At 43.5% G+C, this 19,343-nt stretch overlaps 1 protein-coding gene across 5 annotated transcripts in view; it reads right to left on the bottom strand.

The window, feature by feature from the left end:
- The window catches only part of LOC141127991 (uncharacterized), a 185,155-nt gene that overhangs the window by 125,201 nt on the left and 40,611 nt on the right, over nucleotides 1-19,343 (bottom strand). The window lies entirely within an intron of this gene.

Here is a 19,343-nt window from a genome sequence, read left to right as displayed (position 1 = left end):
TATCAATCTATCCAATCAAGAGCCGAGAACCCCGAGCAGAGGAAGAGCGTCTCTCAGCCGTGGGAAATTCCAGGACTCATGTAAGTAAAATGAGGGGCTGGGGGGCTGGTCACTGCCAGGTGTTTTTTCACCTTAATGCATAGGTTTTCTATTATTAGCAGAATTTTCATCTTGAATTTACAAGACTGGTAGTTCTGGTTTGTTAGATTTGCAAATTAAAACTTTGTTGCAGGTGTGTTACTGGCCATTTTTTTTATTCCGTTGCAGTCTTTTTTCTGTTGCTGTATCTTGCACTTATATGCTGTAGCTGGCTATAACTGGGCTAAGACTGGGTTCTCTTTTCTCTGGGCTATGCCTGGGTCCATAACCTGTTAGAGATTCTGCATATAGTCATACAGAACCGACAGTGCACCGTCCACATGTGGTTTATCTGCTGCTTAACTGCAGACAGGAAACAGGAACTTGTTATTATAGAGAAAAAAACATACATACTATAGGTGCAGCTACAGACTTATAAATACTGCCATCTACTGGTTGAAGACTAGATCTCTACTAAATACCGATCTACAGTAGTTGTTGCAAAAAATACAATTCTGTATTCCAACAGATACTTATTCTATTTAACCGGTGTTGACTCCTGGCTTGTCTTTAACCCTCTGAACCACACATCCTCATCTAATACTAACCTCAGCTTGTTTAGGCTGTCCTTGAATTGTCCTTATTAGGGATGAGCTGAACACCCCCCGGTTCGGTTCTCAGTAGAAAATGCCAACAGGCAAAAAATGTGTGCGAACACCGTTAAAGTCTATGGGACACGAACGTGTAAAATCAAAAGTGCTCATTTTAAAGGTTTATATGCAAGTTATTGTCATAAAAAGTGTTTGGGGACCCGGGTCCTGCCCCAGGGGACATGTATCAATGCAAATTTGTTTTTAAAACGGGCGTTTTTTCGGGAGCAGTGATTTTTATAATGCTTAAAGTGAAAAATAAACATGAAATATTCCTTTAAATATCATGCCTGGGGGGTGTCCTTAGTAAGCCTGTAAAGTACCGCAACTTTCCCATGTTTATAACAGTACCACAGCAAAATGACATTTCTAAAGGAAAAAATTTCATTGAAAACTGTTTGCGGCTGTAATGTATTGTCGGAACCCTGCAACATAGATAAAAATAATTGAAAAACACTGTGTGGGTTCCCCCCCAGTCCATTACCAGGCCCTTTGGGTCTGGTATGAATATTAAGGGAAACCCCACGCCAAAAATACAAAAAAAAAAAAAATGCAGTGAATGTCCACTCCCAAATCCATACCAGGCCCTTCAGGTCTGGTATGGATATTAAGGGGAACACCCCACCAAAATTTAAAAACAAATGGCGCGGGGGATCCCCCAGGCCCCCAGCTACTATATACTCTGAATAGCAGTATATATACTATATGGCATGCCCTATATACTCTGCAGAAAAACTGGGCCTTAGGTGTTGGTGGTACCAGAACACTGTAAGGCCTCACAGTTACTCTTGTTGGGCGCAGAAACGGGGCCCTGCTGTGAAACATTATATCAAAAATTGTAATTACATGCCCCTGTTAAACAGGGGCAGAAAAATTGGGCCTTGGGTGGTGGTGGTGGTGCCACAACACTGTAACCCCTCACAGATACTCTTTTTGGGCTCAGGAACAAGCCCTGCTGTGAAATATTATATAAAACATTGTAATTGCATGCCCCTGTTAAATAGGGGCAGAAAAATTGGGCCTTGGGTGGTGGTGGTGGTGCCCTAAACTAAAAATATTGTTGGAAGCTAGCATCATCAAGATTGAGGAGGAATAGGATAGTCAGCATAGGCAGTCTTCAAGGGATCCCAGATCCATAGCAAATTCAATAAGTTACATCAGCATCAGGTGCTTGATAGTTGCTGATCCAAGACTGATTCATTTTTATAAATGTGGGCCTATCAACGGAGTCTGTGGACAGGCGCACTCTTTGATCCGTTACAAACCCTCCAGCAGCACTGAATGTGCATTCAGATAGCACACTGAATCCAGGACAGGACAGTAGCTCAATTGCATATTGAGCAAGTTCTGGCCAGTGGTCTATCCTCAAGACCCAGTAACCCAGTGGATGCATTGTTGGAAAGGTCTCCAAGTCTGCTCTTGCCCCTAGATATTCCTGCACCATATAATGCAGACACTGGTGATGGTTGCTTGAACCGATCAGACCTTGGCTCTGAGGACTGAAAAATAGTTTAAAGGCATCGGTCAGCCGGCCATCTTCTCCACCGCTCTTCCTCTGACTGAATGAAGCCTCAGCAACACGTTGTCCAGCACCAGGAAATGGTATCCTCCCAGGGTATGGAAATGCGTTACACAAACCTTTCTTCAAAGCCTCCTGAAGATTTTTCATCCTCTGCTCCCTCCGCGAAGGAAGGATGAGTTCTGCAACCTTACCCTTGTAACGTGGATCAAGAAGGTTTGCCAGCCAGTAATAATCCCTCTTCTTGATACCACGAATCCTAGGGTCCTTTCGCAGGTTTTGCAGAATCAGGGAGGCCATGCAGCGTAAGTTTGCAGAGGCATTTGATTCTAAGTCCTCTGAGTCACTAAGGATCACGTTATCTGTAACTACCTTCTCCCAGCCACTTACAACTCCTTGGGTTTCTAGGAACTGAAAACCATCCCTTGAAGACTGCTGCTGAGTGTTATCCTCTACATCCATGCTGACACAATCCTCCTCCTCCTCTTCTTCCTGTGCGTTTGGTGAGCCTGCAGGAATGCTATCTGGATAAAGGGGGCCTTGAGAGGAAAGGAAGTCCTCCTCTTCCTCCCACTGTTCTGCCTCAAGTGCCCTGTCCATAATTCCACAAAGCATGTGCACCAGCAGGAAGACTAGAGGGACAGTGTCACTGATGCATGCATTGTCTCTGCTCACCATTCTTATGGCCTTTTCAAATGGTGACAGGACAGTGCATGCATCCTTGATCAGTACCTACTGGCGTGGAGAAAAGAAGCCAAGCTCCCCTGACCCTGTCCTGGTGCCATACTCACACAGGTACTCATTGATGGCCCTCTGCTGTGTGTGCAGCTGCTGCAGCATTGCCAACGTTGAGTTCCACCTGGTGGGCATGTCACAAATGAGGCGGTTGGTGGGCAGGTTGCATTCCCTTCGAATGTCAGCCAACCGAGCACTGGCATTGTATTACCGGCGGAAATGACCACAGACTTTTCTGGCCTCCCTCAGGAGATCTTGTAAGCTTGGGTACCTGGTCAAGAACCACTGCACAACCAAATTCAGGATGTGTGCCAAACATGGAACATGCGTCAAGTTTCCCTGTTGGAGGGCAAAGAAAAGGTTGGTGCCATTGTCACATACAACCATCCCTGGCTGAAGCTGGCATGGTGTCAACCACCTCTGAGCCTGCCCCTGCAGAGCTGAGAGAATCTCTGCCCCAGTGTGGCTCCTGTCCCCTAGGCAGACCAACTCAAGCACCGCATGGCATCTTTTAACCTGACTGCTTGTGTAGCCCCTTTAACGCCTACAGAGCACCGCTGGTTCAGAGGACAAATCTGCAGAAGAGGCCATAGAGGAAGAAGAAGAGGAGGGGGTGGAGGAGAGAGAAGTGGCAGAAACACCACTAGCGTTTTGGAGGCGTGGTGGCAGAACAAGCTCCAACAACACATGTACAGGGATGTACAGGGATAGGGACAATTGTAGACATGCACCCACACTCACTAAGGTTGAACTGGATGGACTGGTGTCTTTATTCAACCTTACCAACTATGTAACTATGTAACTATGTAACACTGAACCCTGTCCTGCATCCTTCCCAGCTGCCACAGAGTTATCCAGTGCGCCGTGAAGGAAAGGTAACGTCCCTGCCCATAATAGATATAGAAAGGGGTATGCCTACTACCCCTGCAGGGGTAACTACTGTCGGTGAGTGGGGACACACTGGGGGAGCACCAAGTCACTATATCTGCTGTGCACAGAAGTCACTGGAATTTCTGCTTGGAGTTTGGGACTACGTTCTATTCGATCACTTTTTTCATATATATATTTTTTTTTTGCTTATAGCAAACATCTTTTAATAATAAGCTCATATTTCTTGCTGAGGGACTTGGACTATATAATTTTGAACACTCACATATTGATTTTATACTGAGGATTTATATATATGGTTTTTTGGTTGGTTAATATATTATTTATGTTCACATACACTAAGATGTGGAGATATCTGCATCTATAAGGTTTTGGTATATTATTAATGTAAATTTCTGGATACAGGATTGGTTTATATTTGGTGGTATTTTAAGATTGGGGTGGATGGGTGAGGGCAGCACTGTCTTTAGAATCCTGTGGAGTTGGAATACACACCTGCCCAATCACATTAACCCACAATACTCATTTTACTTTACAATATAACTCACACACCAATTGGTAGAAGATCGGTACACTTCTTATAGATTTAATGCACTTTTTGGCATATAATTCATATACCCACTGGTAGAAGACTGGTACACTTTTATGTAGACTGGGTTTCTATTTATTTATTATTTAGTTATTCTTCACTCTGTATGTTTAATTACAATCATACTTATCACTGGAAATTTAGATGCTATATGCCATAGAGAGTAGCGCCATTTCCCCAGTTTTCTAAACTCATTATCATAGGTTCCTTTGGGAACTAATTAGGGGAGGCTGCAACTCACTGTCCTACGCGCGGATTTTTAATATACCACACTGCGGAATAGGTACACATTTTTATTGATACAAAAATCTGAGATATAAACATACCATATGGCAAAATAGCCAAAACAATTAATCAGAACCTTCACCAATAGAATGATTAAAACTTAATGACAATGTTGTCATGATTAAAAAACAGCCCCGGTTCATCAGCACACTCACAGTCACTCCACTTGATTACCAGCTGAAAAGGCAGCAGTTGCAGTACTAGAAATTTGGCCAAGCTAGCATTTAGACACTGAGTATGTTGATGGCTGGGACCAAATTTCTTTTTACAGTTCAGCAACTGGGGTAGGGAAATTTGCCTGCTAAATCAATTAGTGGTATACTGCTAGCAAATTGGCTGCAAGTACTTTGGACACCTATTGCTATACCATCATTCCTCTCAGTGCAGGTTTTTGAGAGGACTGGAGGTATAGTAGGGTTGGAGATCCCAGATGAGGAGCAAGGAGAAGTCCGCCTTTTTCTTTGATGTGGGTCTTTCAAGTGCTGTTGCCAACGGACAGCATGGCAGGTCATCATATGTCTGGTCAAGCCTGTGGTGCCCAAGAGGCTGCTGTTCTGGCAATGCTTGATCCGCTTCAGACATAAGTTGCAAACAGCAACGGTGCGATCTGCTGCACACGTGTCGAAAAAGGCCCACACCAAGGAACTTTTAAAGGTCAGTGCTAGTCAGCAGCTCCCTGTACTTGCAGAGCTCTGCGGTGTGATGCAATAGGGTGGCTGCCCTTAAGCTTCCCCCTAGAGGACATCCTGCCTCGTTGGAGTTGTGTCTCCTCCTCCTCTCTTCTCTCAAGCACCCAAGTACAGTCAGTGACCTCAACATCCCCTCCCTCCTCATTGCTGAAGCAAACTTGGCAGTATGCTGCAGCTGGGGGAACATGACTGCCAGTTTCTTGTCCTTCTGTGGCACCCCCTCTCTCTAGGCTCACGTTACTCTCTTCCTCAACCTGTGAACCAACAATGGAGACTTCAAATTGCGGCGCATCCAGCAGCATGTACCTGACACTGTGGTCGAATAATTCTGGGGACTCCTCCGTGCATGATGGTGGGGCTACGAAAGGAGTGACTGTGGACAAGGAGCCAGTGGAATAGGCCGCTTTGACATTTTTACAGATTTATTAAAAAAGAAAAACTGAAATATCACATTATCCTAAGTATTCAGACCCTTTGCTGTGACACTCGTATATTTAACTCAAGTGCTGTCCGTTTCTTCTTATCATCTTTGAGTTGGTTCTACACCTTCATTTGAGTCCAGCTGTGTTTGAATATACTGATTGGACTTGATTAGGAAAGCCACACACATGTCTATATAAGACCTTACAGCTCACAGTGCATGTCAGAGCAAATGAGAATCATGAGGTCAAAGGAACTGCCTGAAGAGCTCAGAGACAGAATTGTGGCAAGGCACAGATCTGGCTAAGGTTACAAAAAAAATTCTGCTGCACTTAAGGTTCCTAAGAGCACAGTGGCCTCCATAATCCTTAAATGGAAGATGTTTGGGATGACCCGAACGCTTCCTAGAGCTGGCCCTCCAGCCAAACTGAGCTATCGGGGGAAAAGAGCCTTGGTGAGAAAGGTAAAGAAGAACCCAAAGATCACTGTGGCTGAGTTCCAAAGATGCAGTCAGGAGATGGGAGAAAGTTGTAGAGAGTCAACCATCACTGCAGCCTTCCACCAGTCGGGGCTTTATGAGTGGCCCGACGGAAGCCTCTTCTTAGTGCAAGACACATGAAAGCCCACATGGAGTTTGCTAAAAAAACACCCGAAGGACTCCAAGATGGTGAGAAATAAGATTCTCTGGTCTGATGAGACCAAGATAAAACTTTTTGTCCTTAATTCTAAGCGGTATGTGTGGAGAAAAACAGGCACTGAACATCATCTGTCCAATACAGTCCCAACAGTGAAGCATGGTGGTGGCAGCATCATGCTGTGGGGGTGTTTTTCAGCTGCAGGGACAGGACGACTGGTTGCAATTGAGGGAAAGATGAATGCGGCCAAGTACAGGGATATCCTGGACAAAAACCTTCTCCAGAGTGCTCAGGACCTCAGACTGGGCCGAAAGTTTACCTTTCAACAAGACAATGACCCTAAGCACACAGCTAAAATAATGAAGGAATGGCTTCACAACAACTCCGTGACTGTTCTTGAATGGCCCAGCCAGAGCCCTGACTTAAACCCAATTGAGCATCTCTGGAGAGGCCTAAAAATGGCTGTCCACCAATGTTTACCATCCAACCTGACAGAACTGGAGAGGATCTGCAAGGAGGAATGGCAGACGATCCCCAAATCCAGGTGTGAAAAACTTGTTGCATCTTTCCCAAAAAGACTTATGGCTGTATTAGATCAAAAGGGTGCTTCTACTAAATACTGAGCAAAGGGTCTGAATACTTAGGACCATGTGATATTTCAGTTTTTCTTTTTTAATAAATCTGCCAAAATGTCAACAATGCTGTGTTTTTCTGTCAATATGGGGTGCTGTGTGTGTCTGCAGCTTCACTGTTGGGACTGTATTGGACAGGTGATGAGCAGTGCCTGGTTTTCCCCACACATACCGCTTAGATTTAAGGCCAAAAAGTTCTATCCTGGTCTCATCAGGCCAGAGAATCTTATTTCTCAGCATCTTGGAGTCCTTCAGGTGTTTTTTAGCAAATTCCATGCGTGCTTTCATGTGTCTTGCACTGAAGAGAGGCTTCCGTCAGGCCACTCTGCCATAAAGCCCCGACTGACTGGTGGAGGGCTGCAGTGATGGTTGACTTTCTACAACTTTCTCCCATCTCCCGACTGCATCTCTGGAGCTCAGCCACAGTGATCTTTGGGTTCTTCTTTACCTCTCTCACCAAGGCTCTTCTCCCCCGATAGCTCAGTTTGGCTGGACGGCCAGCTCTAGGAAGGGTTCTGGTCGTCCCAAACGTCTTCCATTTAAGGATTATGGAGGCCACTGTGCTCTTAGGAACCTTAAGTGCAGCAGAAATTTTTTCGTAACCTTAGCCAGATCTGTGCCTTGCCACAATTCTGTCTCTGAGCTCTTCAGGCAGTTCCTTTGACCTCATGATTCTCATTTGCTCTGACATGCACTGTGAGCTGTAAGGTCTTATATAGACAGTGTGGCTTTCCTAATCAAGTCCAATCAGTATAATTAAAGACAGCTGGACTCAAATGAAAGTGTAGAACAGGGATATGCAATTAGCGGACCTCCAGCTGTTGCAGAACTACAAGTGCCATGAGGCATAGAAAGACTCTGAGAGAAGGTGCGCATGCGCGGGACTTCCGGGAAGATGTGCTGAACGGGAGCTCCGACCCGGCCGAGCCTTCTGCGGTCCCCAGAAGCAGCTTTTGTCAGCGGAACCCCTCAATCCTGACACCCCTAGGCTGCAGAGTGTCTAGAGCACAAGCCTGTATGAGGAGATTCCCTCATAAACCAGCAGTCAGCCGGCAACTTACCTTCGGCCTGCCCGCCCCCACTGCCTCCAAGATGGCGGCCGTGGCCTCCTCACGCAGAGACACAAGAGAAGGAGACTCCATTGCGGATATCCCCACCACTGAACAGCATGCCATTTCTCTGATGGAGCCCCCCGTGAGTACCCAGTCACCTAAGACTGTTCCCTCTGCCTGCACAGAGTCACTCTTTAGCAGAGCTTTGTCTGACATGCTCCATATCCCCACAATGCAATCTCCTATCCATCCCCCAGCCACCCAGCAGGCTACCCCTCTGCATTCTCCCCACCAGACGGACATGGCCCAGCTATTGAAATGTTTCTCAGATATGCTTGCTGCAGGCCTGGCTCAGAATGCCACACAAATAACCACATCCAATAAGGCTGATTTACAAAGCTTGGGGGCACGCATAGATGTGATCGAACAAACAGTAGATCATACAGCAGCTCACACTAATCAGAATACTAATTGTATTCAATTGCTGCAGGACCAACTTGATATTGCGCTAGGAAAGATCGACGATTTAGAAAACAGAAATCGGAGATGCAACTTCCGCATAAGAGGCATCCCTGAAGCTGTAACTAACGTTCATGACACAGTTAAGCTCTTTATGAAGGAACTCATCCCGGACATTTCAAACCACAAGCTTGAGATTGACAGGGCCCACAGAGTGCTCCAACCACCCCGACAGGATGGACTTCCGAGGGATATAGTGGTTAAACCTCACTACTATGAGACCAAAGAAGAAATTATGAAAAGATCTCGGAATCTGGATAACCTTTCCTTCCAGGGAAACAAAATTCAAGTCTTTGCGGACATCTCCAAGACCACAATTCTAAAGAGGAGAGCACTAAAACCTCTCCTTGAAATCTTATCTCAGAGATCCATAAAATATCGTTGGTCTTTCCCTTTCCGCCTTCTATTTCAACACAAGGAAAAATCATACGGTTTCTCATCATTTCAAGAGGGTGAGCATTTACTCCTGCGACTCGGATTCATCTCCCAGGAAGTTTCCCCTCAGGAGCCCCCCTCCAAACCAAGTTCTTCCAAGAGACCCTCCCCAGGAAGCCCCATCTGTAACAAACAGCAAACGAAGTGACACCGCGACTCTCTTCCGCCCAGATGACTTCTACTCCGTTGGGCCCTACAAGGCCCGTGTTTTCACCTTTTTTCTTCCAGGATCCCCTCCTTAATTGTGTGGTGACTGTGTACACACTATCTGATTCCTCCTCTCCACCCATGAGAGCAGAAGCATTTCTCCGAATCCTCCTCACCTGGCCTCCCTTTATGAGGTGAAAGATGATGGCTCCAAGTTATCTGACATTTTCTACTCCAGAAGATGTACCCCTATTTCCTCATGATGGACCATTCATTTCCTGTATCCTGGCGGCCCACGGGTTTGGCATAAAAATTTCAGCCTACCTTCCCCTTCTTCCCCTCCCTTCCATTTCCCTTTCCCTGCCTTCCCTCTCCCTTCCTGATTACTTGCAGACATCTGCCTAATGTATTTTTTTTTTATTTGTGATCTGTATTTTTTTTTTTCATAGGGTTTGTTCTTTTTTTATTACCATTCATGTTTGTTATTTTTATAAGGTCCTGTAATCTTCACGTTTTTGAGGTTCCATATTACCCCTAAAGTTGGGGACCCGTCGGCCCGGTCGGGTTAGCATTGCCACTCCCTCTGTTGTGATCGAGAGGGGTTTTCCCTCTGGTTACATCAGACATACAACCTCGGCTGAGGTTGTTCCTGTTTTTCTGAGACCCTCCTTTTTTGTTTTTTTTTTTGGGTCTTGGTTCTGAACTGAACTTATAAGTTCGGTTCCACATTTTACTAGGCGCCTACGCCTGGCTTTGTTTGATACTAGTATGTTGCTTTCACTAATTATTCTTTCTCTCTCTCCTTATTTTTTCTTGACTCCCCTCTCTTCATTTCCTCTCGTCCTTTATTTATCTCAGAAGCGTGCACAGGGGACCACCATGTTCCAGACTCTTTTGCTGAGGTTTGGAGCCCTCCCAGACTCAAGTTTGCTTCAACTAAGATCCGGGTAGGTTCACACCACATACACTCGTCTCACTCCTCTTGTGACCATGGCTGACTCTTCCCCTTTACAGAGGGCTCTTAAGATTGCTTCTCATAACACTCAGGGTCTTAACTCCCCAGTCAAAAGGTGCAAAGCCTTTCAAAGCTACAATTCTAGGGGTTTAGATATCGTTCTTCTCCAAGAAACTCATTTCCCCTCCAATTACTCTCCCTCCTTCCTCCATAATAAATATCTCACTTTCTTCCTTGCAAACGCTAGTGAAAAAAAGTGGGGAGTTGCTATTCTATTTTCTAAACAGACTCCTTTCTCACATGCTTTGACAATTAAGGACACTGATGGGAGATATATCTTAGTCAAAGGCTCGATTGAGGGCAACCTCTGCACCATCATCTCCTACTATGCACCTAACAAGGGCCAAGACAAGTTTTTCTCCTCCTTACTTGCCAATCTCTCCCCACACTTTGAAGGTAGGGTGATCATGGGCGGGGATTCCAACATCACGTTTGATCAGGTTCTTGATAAATCGGACCGAGGGATTCCCCACCTTAAAAAAAAACCCAAACAGAGTCTTCAGATTGCCAGACTCCTCCATTCAGTAGGCCTTATTGATACCTGGAGGGAACTCAATCCATCAACAAGAGACTATACACACTACTCAGCCCCTCACAAAACCTATGCTAGAATTGATCACATTTTCATGTCCAACTCTGAGATACACACAGCTTCCCAGGCATCCATCCAAGATGTTCCGTGGTCTGATCACTCCCTAGTGACATTAAAACTCTTAAATTCTCCCCATGGCTCACGATCTTGGCGTCTAAATGAAAAAATCTTATCTAACCCTGTTCACTGCATTATGCTGGAGAAAGATATTAAGGAGTATTTCTTGATTAATGACACTGGGGACATCTCTCCCAGTTCCCTTTGGAGCGCTCACAAAGCGGTAATTAGAGGGAAGCTGATCCAATTCTCTGCCCAATTAAAACGCGAAAGACAAGCGGATATCTTGAAACTAGAAAAAGAGTTCAAAGAACTCAGTTTATCCCATAAACGGAATCCCAATCCCATCACTCTTGCTAAACTTGACTCTACCAGATTGTCCCTCAACTCAGCCCTGACCTCCAATGCAGATAGACATCTTCATTGGATTAGTGGCAGTCACTATTTGCGTGCTAATAAGTTTGGCCCCCAGTTAGCGGCCAAACTTACCCCGAAACATAGGACCTTTGCCCTCCCCAAATTAAAATCTCTGTCGGGTTCTCTCACCCAAAACCCCGAAAAGATCCTAGAAGCCTTTCAATCATTTTATTCCAATCTGTATTCTGACAGTTGTCCGATCTCCCAACAAAATTTAGACTCCTTTCTTGAGAATACCCCGTTGCCGAAAATCTCTGAATCTCATCGCTCTATCCTGGAGTCCCCATTTCATGAATCCGAGATCCCAGCGGTCATAAAAGATCTTAAAAAAGATTCCGCCCCGGGTCCGGACGGATTCTCAAACTATTATTACAAAACCTTTGCAGACACACTCTCCGTACCTGGCTCGTCTCTTTAACACCTTAAGCAAGTCCTCCCCCCTTGATCCTGATGCCAACTTAGCCTTCATCTCGGTCATTCCCAAACCGGGTAAAGACCCCAGTGAAGTGAGCAACTACAGACTTATTTCATTAATTAATAATGATTTAAAAATTATGACAAAAATACTATCGAACAGACTTGCTTCATTTATAGGTTCTTACATTCATAAAGATCAGGTGGGGTTCCTAATGAAGTCGGGTTGGGATGGCGGCCCCCCCCAGGAGGGCCTCCTCCTCTCCATTGATCTTCAAAAAGCATTTGATACTGTTGCCTGGCCCTACCTCTTCATAATTCTTCGAAAATGGGGCTTCGGCCCAAACTTTATTAACGTTCTGGAATCCCTCTATCACCAACCTAAAGCACAGGTCAGAATCCAGGGACACCTTTCAGATAAATTCCCTATAAAGAAAGGAACGAGGCAAGGATGTCCCCTCTCCCCATTTCTTTTCGCGGTGGCTATTGAGTCTTTAGCCATCGCGATAAGACAACATCCAGATATCCATGGAGTCTGCTGTGGCCAATCTATGCACAAATGTGCTTTATTCGCGGATGATGTCCTCCTGTTTATTACATCTCCCCTAATTTCTACCCCCAACATAATCCAACTTTTACATAACTTTGAACTCGCTTCCAGGCTTAAAGTTAACGTCTCAAAATCAATTGCCCTTAACGTATCAACCTCCCAAGACACAGTACACAAACTGATGGGTAAATTCCCATTCTCATGGAACTCCACCTCCATTCCCTATCTAGGCATTAACCTCACATCCAGTATTGACCAAATGTTTAAACATAATTTCCTTACCATGTTTAAAAAACTCACTGATGACCTGAATCAATGGTCTCTCTACAAACTGTCTTGGCTAGGCAGAGTGAACGCGGTCAAAATGACACTTTTACCCAGAATATTATACCTTTTCCGCTCCCTTCCTATTCCTGTCCCCAAATCGCACATTCAACATCTACAATCAGCCATCATCCGCTTTATTTGGGATAAAAAGGGACATAGATTTTCTAAGGATGTGCTTTTTAGACCCAGAAAGAAAGGAGGCCTTGGCTTACCTAACCTGTGGTGGTACTATCAGGCAGCGCAGTTAGGCCAATTTTCCACAATCTATCTTAAGGGACCCAAACCAGACTGGGTGAGCATGGAACGAGAGACAGTCCCTGATTTTACCTTAGATTTTTTACTTTGGAACATTCCCAAAAAACGCCCCCCTATACTAGCTCCTACATTGTCCCATTCGATGAAGCTATGTGACTCCCTCCACAAGTTAAAACCTCTAACCTCCACTTGGCAACCACTTGCACACATTTTCCCCGGTTTTCCCCCTGGTTTAGATATCCAAGCTTTCAAATGGTGGCTAGACAAAGGCCTATACAGAATTGGACATTTCTTTAACTCTAATGGTCCCCTTACTTTAGTGTACTGCACTTCTAAACTCGAAATGCCCCCCTCTGAAAAATGTAGGTTCTATCAAATTTCGCATTTCCTGAACCAGTTATGGAAGAGCAACGAAAGCCATCTTTCTGTAACTCCTTATGAACAGTGGTGTGCTTCAGCCATGGACACAAGAGGAGGTATCTCTCTTATATACTCATCTCTAGCGGAGCCGTCGGAGAAAACGGCTTATATGCTGAGCTGGGAGCGGGACCTTGACTTCAGCTGGGACCTGGATATATGGCATTCCAATTTTGCGCGTTCTTTTAAGGCATTTTGAACACGTCCCTGAATGAAGCCAGTCTCAAAACTTTAACACGCTGGTATTTGGTACCTTCTCGCCTGGCCAAATATTATCCACAAACGTCACCTCTTTGTTTTAGAGGTTGCAATCATATAGGTACTCTCCTACATATTTTATGGGAATGCCCTAAAATCAGAATGTTTTGGAACAGGATATTCTCCCTTATTCGCAGAACCTGTGGTTGTGCGTTGAAACAAGACCCAACTATAGCTTTACTTAATGGTCCAATCCCTAAAACCTCCAAACCTAACCAGAAGTTGATTCGGTTTATTCTCCTGGGAGCCAAAATGACCATTACCCGGTCATGGAAATCTTCAAAAGTATCCTTCCGGTTAGCTAAACAAAAAATTTCTTGGATAATGTTGCAAGAAAAGATTTCCAACACCATCCTGGACACTCTAGACAAATGTAAAATTATTTGGGAACCTTGGGCTACCCACTTTGGGCTCCCCTTATATGTATGATTAGTGGTACATATGATTGATTCCCCACTAGGTTGGCCCCTATTCACCTTCTCGTGGTGGTCCTCTGTGCACCTCCTTCCCCCTAACCTCTGTCATGTGCTCTTTACTCATTCTCCTCCTACATCCTTTGTTTTTCTCCCTTTTTCTCCTCCCTTCTTTCACTTTACTGCACTTTATAATTGCTGTTTCCTTCAGCTCTCGGTACTCTTTAAGTATTTTTTCATCAGCCTAGGGGTTGATCCCGGGGTAGACCGCAAGGCATAGTTCTCTCTGCTCCTTACGCATAGAGAGCTCCAGTTCTTGTTAACCGACCTCTGTTCGATCTGCCCTGTGAGTACAATCCAATTTGTTGATTCCTTGACATTGATGTTGTGCGTGATCTTTCCATAGTTTCTGTGTTATTCAACATTCTTAAAGTTACGAGCACTTTTTTCCTTAGCTCCTTTTTATTTTATTTGGTGCTCTGGGCTTCGGGGCCCCTAGTCCATCAGTGCAGTTAGTTCCCGGATTGGGCACTTTTGGGGGGGGGCCTTGGGGCGTGGTGTATTATTACTTCACTACGTAGAGGAATATTGGTTGTTTGATGTAATCATTTATGGCATTCGTTGTACAAATATTACTCCATGTACCCGATGAGCAACTTGTTCAATTTTCTGCATGATGTATTGTTTTGATACTTCAATAAATTTCTTCTAAACATAAAAAAAAAAAAAAGACTCTGAGAGCTACAAGCATGACACCCAGAGGCAGAGGCATGAAGGGACTTGTAGTTTTGCAACAGCTGGAGGTCCGCTAATTGCATATCCCTGGTATAGAACCATCTCCAGGATGATCAGAAGAAATGGACAGCACTTGAGTTAAATATATGAGTGTCACAGCAAAGGGTCTGAATACTTAGGACCATGTGATATTTCAGTTTTTCTTTTTTAATAAATCTGCAAAAAATGAACTTAAATGATTTTAGCAAATGGCTGCAATATAACAAAGAGTGAAAAATTTAAGGGGGTCTGAATACTTTCTGTCCCCACTGTATATATATATATATATATATATATATATATATATATATATATATATATTCATCCAAAACTGGTTTAGAGGCACTCACAGGTTCTGCAGAGGAGGAAGATGAAAAGCAGCAGTATTTTTATTGTCAACATTTCAATGAAGCTCTTTCCATCGCTCTCCCTTGAAAAAGGCGGACTGAGCTTCATCAAAATGTTGACAATAAAAACACTGCTGCTTTTCATCCTCCTCTTCAAGACCTGTGAGTGCCTCTAAACCAGTTTTGGATTTATATATGGATTTATTTGTGGGTGAGCACCTGGGCATTTATTTCAAGCATAGAGTGGCGTAGTTATATATAAAACCTAGCTGCATAAGGGGATTAGAGAGGTGGGGGTGGAGAAACAACAATACACTGATCTTTCCAGTGACTGGCTGTGCAGGAGAGCATGTCAGCACAAGTCTGATCATTGGAAAACAGGTAGGCTATGCTCCCAGCACAGCCAGAAAACTTACTATGAGATGGACGTGCTTCTATGCCATGTGTGGTCAGTTTGAAATAGAAAAGCAGGAGAACTGGCAGGAACATAAAGCATTTCACACAAAGGAAGCAATCCAGAAGAACTGGATACTTTTTAAAACAAGTACATGGTACAACAGGCACATATCATGAATATGAAATGATGGGGTAACATATTCTTTAACTTATGGAATACTCATAAGGCAGATTAAAGATATCTGTCCTAAGTACTCACACTATGAAACAAAAAAACTACAGCTGACCCATCTATTACAGAAAATTCAACAAAGCCCTTTAACAAAATTGAACACCTGCTGTTGCCACATAGCTTACCAAGGATAAGATGTAAATAGTAGTAATACCAAAGGGTGAAGAGGAGCAACAGGAAGAGGTGCCTGGCTCAAGACTCTAAATTGGATGCTATACAGAGAGATCTCAGCATTCCAATATTGGGGGGTAAACTACCAAGAGACCCAACAAGAAGAACAAACCATCCTCTACATGCAGGAAGTAATCACACATAAATACAGGACTCCAGACATATGTTCCAGTGTTGTCCTGTGTTGCAACGCCTATTTTATAGATTTTTAAAGCAAAAATATATGAAATAACATTTTTAAGAACATTCATTATTTTTAGAAGCTAAACTTCCCCTATTCACATGATAATGAACTTGTTGGACTGGTTCATGATAGACTCTGTAGGGTTGGAGATCATGCTGGACTGACTCAGTTGGTTGTAAGTTGATGGTTAGGTGATGGTAATGGTAGGATGGAAGAGTTCTCTTCTGATGCTTTCTGCCCCACTACACCTGGAAGAAGATAGTGAACCCTTTTTGAGGGCCTGGGCTGCTGCCTTTGAGTACAGCCTTGAGGTTGTTTCCGCATGTATTAAAAGGGGTAGGTAAATTGGAGCAAGTCTATGTTGTTTCCAATAGATACAGGGGCTTGTAGTACGGCTTTGAATTATACCTCATTACAGTGGGTGGAGAATTTCAAATACTTAGGAGTTTTAATTTCCCGCCAAGCTTCAGAATTTATTTCCTTGAATTTGACTCAGATTTTGGGAGACATTAGGTCAAAATTGAAAGTATGGAAGTATTTACCATTGTCTTTATTGGGACGTATTATTCTCTTAAAAATGAAAATTATACCAAAATTCATGTACTTATTTAGACACTCTCCCCAGTGGCTCCCTATGTCCTTTTTTACAAAATTAAACCAACTTTTTTCATCATTTCTATGGGGAACAAAGAACCCCAGGTATAAACTAACTATTCTAATGCGCCCTTGTGAACAGGGAGGTCTAGCTTTTCCGGATCTATATAAATACTTTTGGCCACCCAGCTGGTTACGGCCACATGGTGGCTAAATCCTGATATATATATAACTCCTCTACCAGGCTGGAAACGGCAGTAGTAGGCTCTATGGATGCCCTTAAGGCTCTTTTATTTAGGGGCCGTAGGGCACCATATTGGTTGACTCCTTCAATGCTTACTACTATGCAAGCCTGGGATACTGGTCTTAGATGTGAGCATTACCCTAAAGACGCTTTTTCTCCAAATGCCCCTTTATGGCTTAATCCTACTCTTCCTCAAATTTTTAAAACACCGGAGCCCATTGCATGAACTAAATATAATATAAAAATACTCTCTCAAGTGATTACTGATCAGAAACTACTACAGATCTACTTTCTCTACACTTACTTCGACTTTTAATGTTCCAAATTCCCATCTACAGTATTTAGATATTTTCAGCTTCACCACACTTTCCATACACAATTTCCACAGGACAGTTTAACGATTAGACAATCTACTTTAGAACTAGCGCTTAGGTCTGAGTGTTTGGATAGGCCTATTTCGAGATTGTATTCTCATCTTTTTTTAACCGCTTCAGCCCCGGAAGATTTTACCCCCTTCCTGACCAGAGCACTTTTTGCGATTCGCCACTGTGTCTCTTTAACTGCCAATTGTGCGGTTGTGGGACATTGCACCCAAACAAAATTGACGTCCTTCTTTTCCCACAAATAGAGTTTTCTTTTGGTGGTATTTGATCACCTCTGCGTTTTTTATTTTTTGCACTATAAACAAAAAATAGCGACAATTTTGAAAAAACACAATATTTATTACTTTTTGCTATAATAAATATCCCTAAATATCCCCCGAAAATATCTAAAAAAAATTTTTTTCCTCATTTTAGGCTGATTGTATTCTTCTACATATTTTTGGCAAAAAAAATCACAATAAGCGTATATTGATTGGTTTGCGCAAAAGTTATAGCTTCTACAAAATAGGGGATAGTTTTATGGCATTTTTATTAGTAATTTTTTTTTATTAGTAATGGCATCGATCTTGCGATTTTTATCGGGACTGCGACATTATGGCGGACACATCGGACACTTTTGACACTATTTTGGGACCATTGTCATTTATACAGTGATCAGTGCTATAAAAATTCACTGATTACTTTGTAAATGACACTGGCAGGTAAGGGGTTAACCTCTAGGGGGCGATGAAGGGGTTAATGTGTCCTAGGGAGTGATTCTAACTGTGGGGGGGATGGGCTTCAACTCACATGTCAGTGATCACTGCTCCCAATGACAGGGAACAGTGATCTCTGTCATGACACAAGGCAGAACAGGGAAATGCCTTGTTTACATAGATACTTCCCCGTTCTGCGGCTCCATGATACAATCGCCGGGAGACCAGCGGACATCGAGCCCCCCGGTCCTGCGGGCACGGTCACGCTGTATGCAGCAGGCGCGCGTGCCTGCTACGCCCGCCTCTTAAAGGGGACGTACAGGTACGCCCATTTGCCCACCGCTCCCATTGTGCCAACGTATATGGGCGTGCAGAGGTCGGCAAGTGGTTAACCTCTATCTTGCCATTAGAGGCTCTTAGAGCTAGGTGGGTGCAAGATATACCAGATCTAGATATGGAGGATTGGAAGGGCATGTGGGATTTCCCTCTGCGATCTTTGATATCTTTGAGGGATCGAATGATTTAATATAAATTGATACATAGAGCATATATTACGCCACACAGACTTAAAAAGATAAATTCTGTGTGCTCTTCAGATTGTTGGCGATGTGGAGCGACTCAGGGGGATTTTACACACATCTTCTGGACTTGTCCATATATAGATATTTTTTGGATGGAAGTGGTGGATTTATTGAATTCTATCACTTCTGCTCCTTTACCGATCTCAATGTTTGTTTGTTTATTGGGTTTGGTAGAGACTATTCTTCCTACAGTGTCTGAGCGAGTGTTTGCTAATATAACACTATTTTATGCAAGAAAAGTGGCTGGATAAACCGTTTACAGCATCAAACATCCATGGGGACCATTATCCATAATATGACCATTTCTATATGAGTATAGGTCTGGAGCCATTGGGAAGAGAAGGAACTAATGCTTGCCTTTTTTTTTGTTCACCTTTCCCATTTTTCTTTCTCCTAAAGATTAATTATTGCTATATTGGATTTTGAAATTGTTCTTATCCATATTCCTGGTTCAATGTGTATGATGTTTTGTTGTGTTTTGTTTTGTTTGTTTGTTTAGAAAACTAATAAAGAGATTTATTTTTTTATTATTATTTTTTATAAGAAAAAAAAAAAGAGGTAGGAAAGAAGAGAGCGCCCAATATCCAATGAAATGCAAAAAGGGGTATAATTTGTAGCCGTTTATTTAACCGCTTCCAGACCGCCCATCGCATATATACTGCGACAGGGTGGCATGGCTGCACAAAATCATGTACCTGTATGTGATTTTGTGCACGAGGTCTGGGGCACAGTGGGAGCCAATCAGAGGGTCCAG

This window comes from Aquarana catesbeiana, linkage group LG02 (genome assembly GCF_042186555.1).
Source record: "Aquarana catesbeiana isolate 2022-GZ linkage group LG02, ASM4218655v1, whole genome shotgun sequence".
In the NCBI taxonomy this organism is placed as follows: domain Eukaryota; kingdom Metazoa; phylum Chordata; class Amphibia; order Anura; family Ranidae; genus Aquarana; species Aquarana catesbeiana.
The sequence above is the reverse complement of the archived record's forward strand: the minus strand, read 5'-3'. Positions and strand labels throughout refer to the sequence as shown.